This window comes from Dermacentor andersoni, chromosome 9 (assembly GCF_023375885.2).
Source record: "Dermacentor andersoni chromosome 9, qqDerAnde1_hic_scaffold, whole genome shotgun sequence".
NCBI classification, from domain to species: Eukaryota; Metazoa; Arthropoda; class Arachnida; order Ixodida; family Ixodidae; genus Dermacentor; species Dermacentor andersoni.
The window spans coordinates 62,769,405-62,781,637 of NC_092822.1; the positions used below are offsets into that span (position 1 = coordinate 62,769,405).

General features: G+C 46.3%; 1 protein-coding gene across 2 annotated transcripts in view; it reads right to left on the reverse strand.

The window, feature by feature from the left end:
• LOC126528573 (corticotropin-releasing factor receptor 1-like) overlaps positions 1-12,233 on the reverse strand; it is a 274,062-nt gene that overhangs the window by 186,320 nt on the left and 75,509 nt on the right. The gene's annotated exons all lie outside the window — the stretch shown is intronic.

Sequence of the window (12,233 nt, forward strand, 5' to 3'; positions counted from 1 at the left end):
CGGTGTTCGTATCGTCCTTTGTTTGAATAAACTTTTTCTAAACACGATCGTATTTTGTTGAAATAAACGTTTTCCAAAACCGTCTGCAATGTACCGTGGATAAATTCAATCTTCTACGAGTCTAACGAATTCGGGGCGACCTATGTTTGCACAAATTATGAAAATTATTAATTCAATTTAAAGGTCAGTGTGCATTTGTGATGCGATGGGCCTAGGTTTAGGTAAGATTATGTGGCAAAAGAATGTAACGATAACTGCAGCTTAACCGGAGCAGCCGGTGCTGCTTAACCGGCGCAGCTTAACCGGAGATTGCATATGTCATTAGCGCTACTGTATAATTGGCTCCGTGTGGAGTGGAACGCTGGTCGAAAACTTCCGGTCGTCTTCTGTTGAAATAGTTATTTATGAAGCCCTCTGCAATATACCATGGAATTTACTCAAGCTTCTACGAATCTAACGAATTCGGGGCGATATTTGTTTGAGCAAATTATCAAAAATTAGAGATGTTTCATTTGCTTTATTCAATTTAAAGGCCTGTGTGCGTTTGTGATACGAAGGGCCTATGTTTAGTTAAACTTATGTGGCCCATGCTATGCCCCAGTAATCCATTAAAAGATGTAACTTTGGACAGCACTGTTTTGTGCGATGGGATCCTCTGAATAGAAGGTTAGCGCCCTTTCTCGAGCGCGACTGATAATTCTTTGTGTACTCCCACCACGTGGCTCCACTTTTCATTATTCACTTCCCTCGATTTACAGCGTTCTCGCTAGTATTGTGTCGCTTCTTTCCTCCTGTTATTCGTTTGTAATAACTCATAAGAACAGCACTAGGGGAACTTGCCGCAGTTAGCGCTATTTGTCAAGCATAGAAATGTTCATCGAGGGCAGCGAGAACCATCTCTCTGGACTGTGGCGCCGGAGTACACCGACACGTGCGGCAGTATCTTCAATGCTCCGATTCGGGGTTTACGGGGAATTAGCACAGCCCGGAGAGCATTATGGCGAAGCTCAGAGTGCTCACGTTGAAAAGGTGCGCAAACTTGAGAAAGCTTTAGCTCGGGGGCTCCTATATTATACACGGGAATAATATAGAAATCGAGCTTTAGAGTGCAGCGCTTCAGGCGCCCGTTCCCTGCGTAGAGCATCGACCTCGGCTTCGGCGTAACCAAGCGAACTCGGAGCACAGGGGAGAATGACAGACGGCGGAACAACGCAGCCCACCTACGCAATCACAACGAAGCACGCGCGCCACTGGGTTCCTTGCAGCACCACCAGATGGCGCAAGCACCAGCAGCGGTGGTGTCAGCCCTGCGGGGGAAAGAAAAAGAAATTCACCGATGATTACGAGCGCCGCGGCGGGATGAAATACGGCGGTAGGGAAGAGAGCGTGAGGAGGAAAGCAGAGGAGGAGGGTGCAGCGGAAGTAGGAGGAAAGACGACGAGGAGAGTATGGCGAAATGTTCAAGAGGAAAGCGGAGTGCCGCTACGAGATCGCGCCGTAGTAGCGTGTGCCATCACCCGGTCACCGATGACGTAATCACTAAGGCATGTGGTGAGCGCGTCCACCGATACCATATATCGAAAGAAAGGCTTCGGACCCACTGCGCATGCGCTACTGGGCCTGCGCCGCTGCCGCTAGAGAATGCGCGCCGCGCGAGACCCGAGTTCTCGTGTTCACGCTTTCCATCTGAACAATGTGCGACACAACGAGCGGAAGTGCTTCGTCTGGCGCTGCCGCTGCTCAACGAGCGGCCCGAGCAGAGGCTCATAGCCGCCGACGCCAGTATGTAGAGGTGCGCTCCGCCGAATCAGAAGGTATGATCTGCCGCCGAACATATCCGTCCTTTTCTCTGACCACAAGGCTTCCTTCACGCCCATCAAAGATTGGGAGTGGAGTGCGCCTTGAAGGAGCATGTGTGAAAAATGATGAGTGGTCTGTAACTGCGCATGCGTACATGTCGTTCAAATTTCATGCGTCAATATATCGCAAATAGAAAACAAAAAGAAGCTTCGCTCAAATTTCACATTAGGGAGTTTAGTAATCGTAGGTGAATTTTGCGCACTTTTACGTAGAACAAAGGTTAATAGTGCCTCAAGCACAGTTGTGTATTACCGCTCTTGAAAGTTATCGCACAATGAATTTGCAAAATTGTGATTAGCTGCTGGCGAAATGTGCTGAAAATATGCGGGCTTGTTGCTGCTCTTAGCGTTCGTGGCACATTCAGACAGTGAGGAATCGGCAATAGATCTGGTGGTTATTAGATAACCAGTTTTCCCTTCGCGCGACTTATATATTCCACCTCACGAGTAACTTGCAACGCTGTCAAAGGTACGAGGTGTACACAGGCAATATCCTTGCGCAGCAGAATATAGTTCCCGGAGGAGCTGTCTGATTACTAGCGGGACTAGAGAATTTAAGATTTGCTTCGCACATTGTTTACACTTCAAATGCCGCGAATTACTGTGACGGTTGCCACTGGCAACCTTAATATCCACCCTAACCATGATTCCGAAGTAGCATGTATGGCGGTACCCATTGTTAGGGTTGGCGTCTGACACCACGTGGCAAAAGGAATTTTATCCGACCATCTTCGTCGAAATGAGTCGTGACTTCGCCTGCTATTGTGGGCGTCCTGATCCACGTGCAGAAAGAACTTTCTCTCACAGGACCTTTTACCAGGCCTCGTCGAAACGAAGCGTGACTTTCTAATTCGCCATGACCGTTTCGAGTGTGCCTGTCTGCCGGAAGCTCCGCAGTGTACAGCCTCTTTTGTGTGTGTGTGCGTGCGAGTTTAGAGAGGCCCTTTCCTCGAATTGGACCTAGAAGAGAACTTCCACGAACCCGCAAAGCGCAGAAGAGGCGGACAGGCGTCTACAATTCCGGGAGGCGGGACGACTTCTTCCTTCAGCAGGCTCGGTTTAACCAGAGGAGGAGGGGCCCTCTTTCCGTGCCGGTCACGTGACATCGACGGAAGCAAGATCCCGCCCACGATTGTAGAGATCCTATTTAAGGGGCTCCGAAATGTACTCTTGATCACTTCATGCTCTCCTCATTTTCTTTCATCTGCCTTTGAATAAACCGTGCAAGTTTCGCACTAGAAAATCGTCTCGCCCTTGCTTGGTCGCCATGGTCTACCGGATGCCTGCAGCCCGCCGACAACGCCACGCTACCCACTAAGTAACGTCGGTCGAGCTTCGATAGGCAGGCGCCGCTATACTTCCCGGCAGCAGTACGATACGCTACCCTGGAGTACGCAACACCATGCTGCTCAGACCGCCTACTTCGTTCCGAATTCACGCTTGCTACTGGGTCTCCGCCCTGTTAGCCGAGAATAGATGGTAAAATCCGTCGTTGCTCAGTCTCATCTCACGATGAGGGCAAATCACGAGGTATGTTTTGTGGTTATCAGTGAAGTTTGTTTTGGCGTTGCGAGGAGTACAGAGGAAGCATTCAGCCGTATACATAGTTTGATTTCCACCTGCCAGATGGCGGCACAGTATTATCACTGCTGATGCGGAATGCTATAAAGACTTAATTATTCAATGCATACTTAATGTACGACCCAGCTCTCGTGTGGTACGTTGGGTTACTCACACGACGGACCGGTACGCGATGACGGTGACGAGCAAAGATCATATATTCTCCGAGCAGGCAATGAAGCAAGAGCGAACGTTTACAAGTGCTCTTGCGCTCTCTTCTGGCTAAGGAACTGCTGAAAAAGTGTATGGATGAAGCGAAGTTCGCTGTCGCATTCATGTAAACGCACCTTATGGATACAACGCCAAGACAGTGGATGCGCCAATTCAGCAACCGTGGGGCGTGTATCGAAAGGATGGGAAGCAGATACTGAGAAGAGGATACGATGCGCGGAACACATCTTGAGGGGCATTCGGCCTTCCTATTAGCCGAGAAGTCCTACAGCTTCCGCAGTTTTTATGCAACTGCTGAGATAGAGTATAGTTGCTGCGGAAGCCTCTTGTCTGCAGTGGAAGCGGTGATAGGTTAGGGCGCTTCGATAGTAGCGGCTCTCTGGCACTCGAGGCACCCTAAAGTGCTATGCAGTTGCCGGAAGACAGCGTCAGTGCGTCCTGCCACTTCTGGAGCAGCTTAGCTTAGAACTACTGTTGTTAAAGAAAATAGAGGATTACGTACCACCACACCGATGTGATTGCAAGGTAAGGCTCATTTGTAGGCTACGGTTTCAGTTTAACACCGTAGGTTTCTTTATTGGGTTACTCACACGACGGACTGGAATTCGCAGATGAGCATTGTGTGGCTCAGTCTCGCCCAATCACGCTGCGCGCAAGGACGAACCGGATAAGCTGCTGGCTGCGCAATTCATAGCGTCAGGCTCGCATGCGGTATTTGGTCCGTTGTGTGAACACCCCATTATGTTTGCCTAGTGTACGGGACATGAGCCGATTTTTACATTGCACCCCTCTTGGAACACGGCTCCCGCGAGTGGGACTGAACCTGCGACCTTGTGCACAGTATAGCGCAACGCCATAGCCAAAGGGTTGCCGCGGTGGGTAGCTACTGTCGTTTTCTCTCGGTGGGATCATGGACGCATACGGTCTGCTTTTCGATCAGTCTAGTTCTTGTGGACAAGCTATCCAAAATACAGTCGGCGTCACCCTTGTGTAGAGCACAGTAACGACGGATTGCAGGGGCGCTCAGGAGCCAGCCAGCGATGTCTAGCTGCTGGGCACGTTTGGGCCCAGCAATTACCGTTCAATGTCGCTGGCTAGCTCCTGAGTGCCTCGGCAGCCTCTTTTCCTGTGCTCTACCACAAGGGGGACGCCGACTGTACTTTCTGATGCAGTGTACCTGCACCCGTGACTTCTGTACGCGCTAGCTCCCGTACGTAGGTAAATAGCCTTTTGTAGACCCATATAACATGCTATCACGACACGTGCATGTATCATTATCCGTATAAATTTTACCGTTGTAACTTCGTATTGCGCTGTACGATTCTTTTCTTCCTCTACCCGCATTTCATATGGAGGTCAGATGACAGCTTTATGATGGAATTCTCTGCTTAACATTACGAAGCAGTTTAGCGAAACTTTCAGCCTTAAGACAAGCGCAGACTGGAACGACCTTCATGCTTTAAACCGAACTGTAACGACTGAAATCTATTGTTTGCTATGCTCTGTCCTAGATTTAATGCATATATAGTTTTGTTTACCACTCGTCTCCTTAAGCCTTCCTGTCTTTAAAGTGGTTCAAATAAATAAACAAATATTGCTGCATAATGATGTAGGTAGCCTCATCCACATAATCGGTTGTACACATCCTTCATGCGTTTGTAAATGGCTTGAACATCATATGTATAGACGTCACTCTTCGTTTATATATGTAGGTGTGTTTGAGTTCTCTGTTGATCTAAGCAGCCGTGTGTAGTAAGGTTGTTTGTACTCGCACATTTTTGTGAACATTGGCTGCGTATGTACTGGATGGTGTATGCTATCCTCCCTGTGGGTGTTGTGCCACCATCGCGAGTGACAAAGTTGGTGTCGTCATTTGTTGGAATATAGTTGTTTCAAACACCGAACACTATTCTCCAGGTCGTGTGCTTGGTGTCGAGCGGTGTAGAGTGTTATAGAATACTTGGTGTAGAGTAGGCGAGGCAGCAGCAACGTATGCACGATTCTGAACCGTCTTTTCACGCACCGTTTCGTCTGCCTTAGTAATTCGGTCCTGAGCGAGCATTCCGTGCAGAATCCGTTTTCCGCAATGGCCGATGCCACATACTGGAACACCACAGTGCGCGCACACTTTTCGAATGTATTGTGCAAAAGAACTCTCGTGTTACCGGTGGATGGTAATCTAGGCTCGCTCGTCAACCTGTTTGCCGGAATCCTACGGACCGAAAATGCACATGACGTTCACGTTGGTGACGTCACCTACGATATTCCAAGTTACGAACTGCGCAGCCGTGTGACGTTGGTGCTTTTGGGTATAAAGGCGCCGGCAGCGCATTGTTTCTTCAGTGGGCGAGGGAGCAGCAAATCTATAGGCGATGCTGGACCGTCTTCTTTTTTTTTTCACGCAGGTATGTTTGCTTAAAAATGCTTATTCCATTCGCTGTAATAACCGTTGCCTGTTGCTGTTTCCTTGCCTACACAGCTATGACCTTGATCATTTTCCCTTATGTTCCCTTGTACTAAATAGCTTCAACGGCCTACTTTCAAGCGTGGATATTGAGCCGAATCCTGGCCCTCACAATACTGCTAATAGTGCGAGACATGGAAGTAACCTATACCCCTATTGAACGGATACCGCTGGAACAAGTGCTTCGCATGTTGATTGCACTGTAGATAGCGACAATCTTTCAACTTGCGATATGTTTACAAGACTGCTTGCTTGGTCAGGAACAAGCGTTTTCTGATATTATGTTACTCCAACAGTCTGTTGATTCACGTTTCGAGGCGCTGGAATCTCGTGTGAACGCCCTTAAATTTGCACTGTCAGTAGATAACTCTGCGCAAATGAGAAACGAAATGCGTTGTTTGGCTGAGAAACTCACTACCGTCTCAAGCATAAATGTCAAAGATAACCAGCTTGGGAATAACTTTGCTGACACAATTGATAAGCTCGTTTTGAGCGTTGGTGGTTTGGGATATCGGTCGCGCATAAATAACGTAATATTGCATCCTTTACCTGAAGTACAAGACGAAAACACCGACGGCCCGCTTTCAAGGGTCTCTTTGTGGTTCTCCTTTGTGCCTAAAGAAGTGCCCACACATCGAAAGGTGGCACAGAATTGGTGTCACTCGCGCAGCCAACGCACGTCCTGTGATAATTTAGTTACTGGATTATAATGAAAAAAAAATACAGCTACTCAGAAATTCACCCACGCTCAAAGACACTGCTACACCATTAGGGAAGACTTTTCGAGCCGTGTGCGCATAATTCGTAAGAAGCTATAGGATGCTACCACATCCTTTCGTAACGATGGGTCTTCTGCGCGGATACGCTTCGATCTCGCGTTCGGCGATAACGCACGTCATAACTGGGACGAATATAGTAACAAATTTGGCGAATCATCCAATCACACTACAGGCGCTGCCGCACATAATTCAACCAACAACACTAACTAAAATTATCCTACTTCACATAGCAACCTCCGAGTTCTCAACGTCAATTCCAGAAGCTTGCTTAACAAACTTGTTGACTTTCTCGCGCTCGTTACTAATCACATCTCCTCACATTATGGGCGTCACAGAGACGCGGCTACACGATGACATAGATGACGAAGAACTCGCACCGCCTGGTTTTGACGTTGTTAGAATTGACAGGAAACACGTCCGAGGAGGTGGTGCAGCACTTTTTCTGAAAGCTGACCTACAATATTCTGTAATCCAAGCTCCAATTGAACTAGAATCTGCTTGGTGTAAAGTATACATTGAGAAGATATCAGTAATAGTCGGATTGCCCTCCTGGTACACCTCCTGACCTCTTACGTAGTATGCATACGTTTTTACACGAGCGCAACATCCTCTCTTCAGACATACTGCTTATGGGTAATTTGATGCTCCATATATATCATGGTCGTCTTTAGCCCTGGCTGGTCATGAAGTTCGCTCATCGAGGGAGCTTCTCGAGCAGTTACAGTCGACTGGTCTTAAGCAGATAGTAGAGCAGCCTACCAGAGGTGAAAACCTTCTAGAGCTAGTCTTTCTCAGCCAACGCCTCGTGGATGGCGCTTTCGAATGCGGGGTCACTGAAGGTATTTCGGATCGTCGAGCAGTTTCAGTTTGTATTTCTCTACCGGTAAAAAAGAAAGCCACACATTTCGTACACCTTATTTCCAAACTTCGATCGTGCGGATGATGCTTCCATTATTGATACCCTGAGTGAAAATATCGCCAACTTTGTGCAAATGAGTGCTGGTAATGATGTTAACGTTTTAGTTTCTCTTTTTGAAAACCTTATTCTCACATGCATTCACCGTTTCGTCCTTGTTAAAAAAAGAAAACTTAGCTAAACTATGGATGACGAATATTTTACATTGTCAAGACGTGTCAATAGACTATGGCGCTGAAAGCTGAGTGGTGATCCCGCTAAACCTACAATGTTTAACCAGTTGGAGGAGGAACGTTGAGATAAACCTAAATCGGCTAAAAGACTTCTGTTTTAGAGTAACGTTGCCTCAGCTTCTTAAAAAAATGCAAAAAAATGGCAATCCATCTTACCTTGCGGGACTTCTAATATCACTTTTGTAATTACTGAGGAGTCTACTAGTAACTCCGATAAAATTGGAGCTGCCTTTAGCTCATAGTTTCAATTTGTTTTTGCCCAAGAAAACTTCGAACTTCCTCCTTTTCAATATGCTATAGCTTCAAGAACTAGTGACCTCCCTGTATCAATTTACGGTGCTTTTAATTTAGTGTTAAAACTAGATAGCAAGAAGTCGTGTGGTCCAGACGGCACTTGCAATGCTTTCCTGTTCGTTACTCCCTTTGGCCCTTAGTCTCTTTGGACTTGTCGTTACCTTACAGTTATTTTTGACAAATCATTAGGAATTGCATTTGTTCCTTCTTCGCGACGACGTGATAAAATTCTACCTTCGCACGAATCTGGTAATAAACAGATGTTAACTAACTACCGACCGATTTCCCTAACCTGTCACTTTGCAAGCATACCATGGATTACCTAGAATCGAATAACATATCAAGTTGGTTTCTTAAGCATGGTTTTCACCGTGGTGTTATCGCCGTAACTCAGCTGGTTGAATTCGCGTATGACATTGCTAAAACATTGGACATTGGTACACAGGCTGACGCAATTTTCATAGATTTGTCCAAAGCGTTCGACAGTGTGGTTCACCATAAACTACTACTTAAACTCAACATCGTCCTACATAATCCTAAACTCGTAGGCTGAGTTGCCAGTTTTCTGTCTGACCGTTCCCAATATGTAGGCTATAATGCCTCTGACTCCCCTATTATTCATGTTTCCTCTGGCGTGCCGCAGGGTATAGTTCTTGGACCACTTCTCTTTCCACTTTAAATTAATTACTTGCCACAAAATATAATTACTAGCATACGTCTCTATGCTGATGATTACGTCCTCTACTACAATATTAACTTCCCTGAAGATCACACTGTTCTTAATGATGCATTCTCGCACTTCTGCTCATGGTGTAACACCTGGAAGATGAGTATAAACTTCACCAAAACCGTTTCAATGACATTCACTAGGCGTTTAACTCCTTCCGTTTCCTCGTACGCTTTCAATAACTCGTTTCTACTAAAGGTGCCAGCATATAAGTACCCCGGACTCTTATTCCCTCACAACTTATCTTGGAGTAAGCATATTGAAGTAATATCTACTAAATCATTTAAAAAACTCGGCTATCCCCAACACACCCTTCGTGTCGCTTCTCAAGAAACTAAACTGCCAACATACAATACACTAATCCGCCCGATCCTTGAATAGACATCTATAGTTAGACCCCTTTTCATAAAAACGGTATTAACAAGACTGAGTCCGTACAAGCAAAATATAGCTGTTCGTTTCATCTACCATCGCTACGACAGGGATCTCTCCTCTACATCTAACGTCTTTAATCGCAACTTAACCACTCTGGTAACACGTCGCCACAACGAGAGCATAAAGTTCCTGCACACGTAAATAACTCTCCACGCTGTACCCGGGCTTAGATAAATACTTTGCATTTGCTGAACCTTCCCTCACCTGTGGCTCTCCCAACCTAAATATTTTGCCACTGCAATTTAGATCTGACATGTATAAACATAGTTTTCTCCCCTCAAAAATTGAAGGTCGGAATGCTTTGCCTGGAAATGTTCGTTCATTGCCCCTGACCAACCTGCCATTGGCATATGATGTCAGCTCCACTCCTGCTATAGCCCAAGGTGGTCTGCGGTATGTATAAATAAATAAATAAATAAATAAATAAATAAATAAAATGTTACTGGATTATTTGTGGTGTGTAGCGTAAGAACTTTTGTAGCTACAAGAGAAACGGACAAGCAGAGGGGAATTAACAATTTAGAAAATGATACCTAAGGAAAAAAAAGATGTAGTCTACCGGGAAAATACCGTACATAAAAAGAATCTACACATAACTCTGAATTAAGAACAAGTAAGAAGAATCAGACTAGCAGGGTAATCGATCGGACTCAGTAAGATAATTTTCTGACTGCTAAGCAAAAATCTGTGCTGCTCACGAAGCCTAGAAATGGAGGGCGCGAAAGAAGGAATTATGGACCCAAATAAATGTACCCAAAAACTTCGGAGCACAGTTTGTAATAATCTTTTTGTCATTTCAGAGAAGCGTCTTCAAAAAAAAAAAAAAAAAAGAAATCGTAAAATTTCTGCAAATGCAACACACCTGATGGAATGTATATACGAAAATCATAATATTCATCAGCACGCGGTAGTCATCTCAAAAAGCTAGTCATCATTGGCAATAAAACTTGTAGCTGGGCCACTTGGTTTGTAATAAAAAAAATTGAAATGTGTACAAAACTATAAAATATATGTGTAATTCCGTTTTCGTGCCATACTGCTCACCTCTGTCTTTCATGCCAGCGCAATTTAGTGGGCTACGTTAGTGGACGCAGCGGCCAGCTGTCCAAACGCTTTGTTTGTGAACAGCGAAATTCTCCAAATGGCTTCAAAGGTCGATAGGCTTGCAATGTATATGAATTGCAAGGACAGATGGAGACGGATCTGCCATCAGGGCAGCCGTGCGGGGCAGCGGAGACCACTCCGTCCAGGATGATAGATTCGATCGGAAGTGCACGTGACACATCTCTTTCAGTGGTCGTTGACCTAGATTATACGAGGTGAATTGGCCTGCAGAACGTCAATAATGGGACCCGAAACCTTGATAGACATCGACACCCCGCGATCACGAGGGAGGAGAACAGGCAAAGCGGTAAACGGCATTCGGATAAATCTAAATGTATAACGGCTTCCCACTTATTACTTGCTGGAAATATTTATTAGAACTTATCATGCAGGTGCAAGGCACCGAGTAATCATAATTGGCAGCAGTTTTCTCGGGAATATCACCGACTGACATTAAAGAAAGAGGAATGGTAGGCGACCGTAATCTTAGGTGTTTCCTAGGTGTCTTAAGACTTAGCTGTCTCTAAGTGGCACTCGCGCCTCGTCGTTGGTGTTCTTTAGGTTAAATGAGGGAACGTGTTTCCCCTGGCACGATATGCGGACGAGGAGCGAGGAAGGGCGAGGAGGTAGTGCAGCGCGCGCCACCTGGCGGGGCGTAGCCCCTTAGCGAGCGGCGCACGAAGCGCACCGTACGCACCCTCTCCGGTGCTGACGTCAGAGCAGATAGCGAGCGCGCTCATGCGCGCACAGCTTTTGCGAGCAAGCTAACGACTGAGCGAGCAGGTGAGCGCTGGGAGAGAAGTGAGAGAGGGAGTGACGTCACATCCGCTCTGCTAGGCAGATGGTAAATCTATACCAGACAACTGTTTTCCATTATTTATCCGGTTAAATATCATGCCTTCTTGAATGTGACGTCACCACGGACGTCATTACTTCCGCTTTATACTTCCGGGTTTCCAGGAATTTCACCCAAGTTGTGCTCACGTGGCGGGTCTCTAATTTCTACGATTCTGTGCTCTGGTGCGCGGTAATCGGTGATTTCTAATTACTTCTAATTATTCCAGACACTTCAGTAGCTCAATTTGTAACTTGACTTATTCTCTGATATCACATCTATAATGAAACCCATTCATTTTGTACTGCACAATTTTCCTCGTATTTCTTTTTTCTGATGATTCATATTTAATTTCGTCCCTGGTCTTCTCAGGAGCTGAACTGGAAGTGCTGCGCGAAAGACAGAAGTGTCACTGGATGCTCGTGCCACTAAAAAGTTCACCAGCAAGCCTTCTGCACAGTCGGTAATGCATTAAGCTATACGATCGGAGGGGTTGGACTTCTTGTGAGACGTAACGAGCTGCATTGTGAAGTATACGTGTGGCGCTTTAGGTCGACCTCCTCGACGACACATGCGAGCATCTAATGCACTACCTAATGCGCAGCGTGCTCGTGGCCAGTAAGCGTTACAAATGCGTAGCAGAAGCCGAATACAATTACGTTGCATCCTCTCTGCCGGGGGAAAGTAGCACTCGCGGCCAAACACCTTGCTCCCGCCGCGTCGCACGTCGCACTTCGTTTCTCACTTGGCTAGTATCCTCGGCCGTAGCTCACTTCCTACATAGTGTAATATAGTG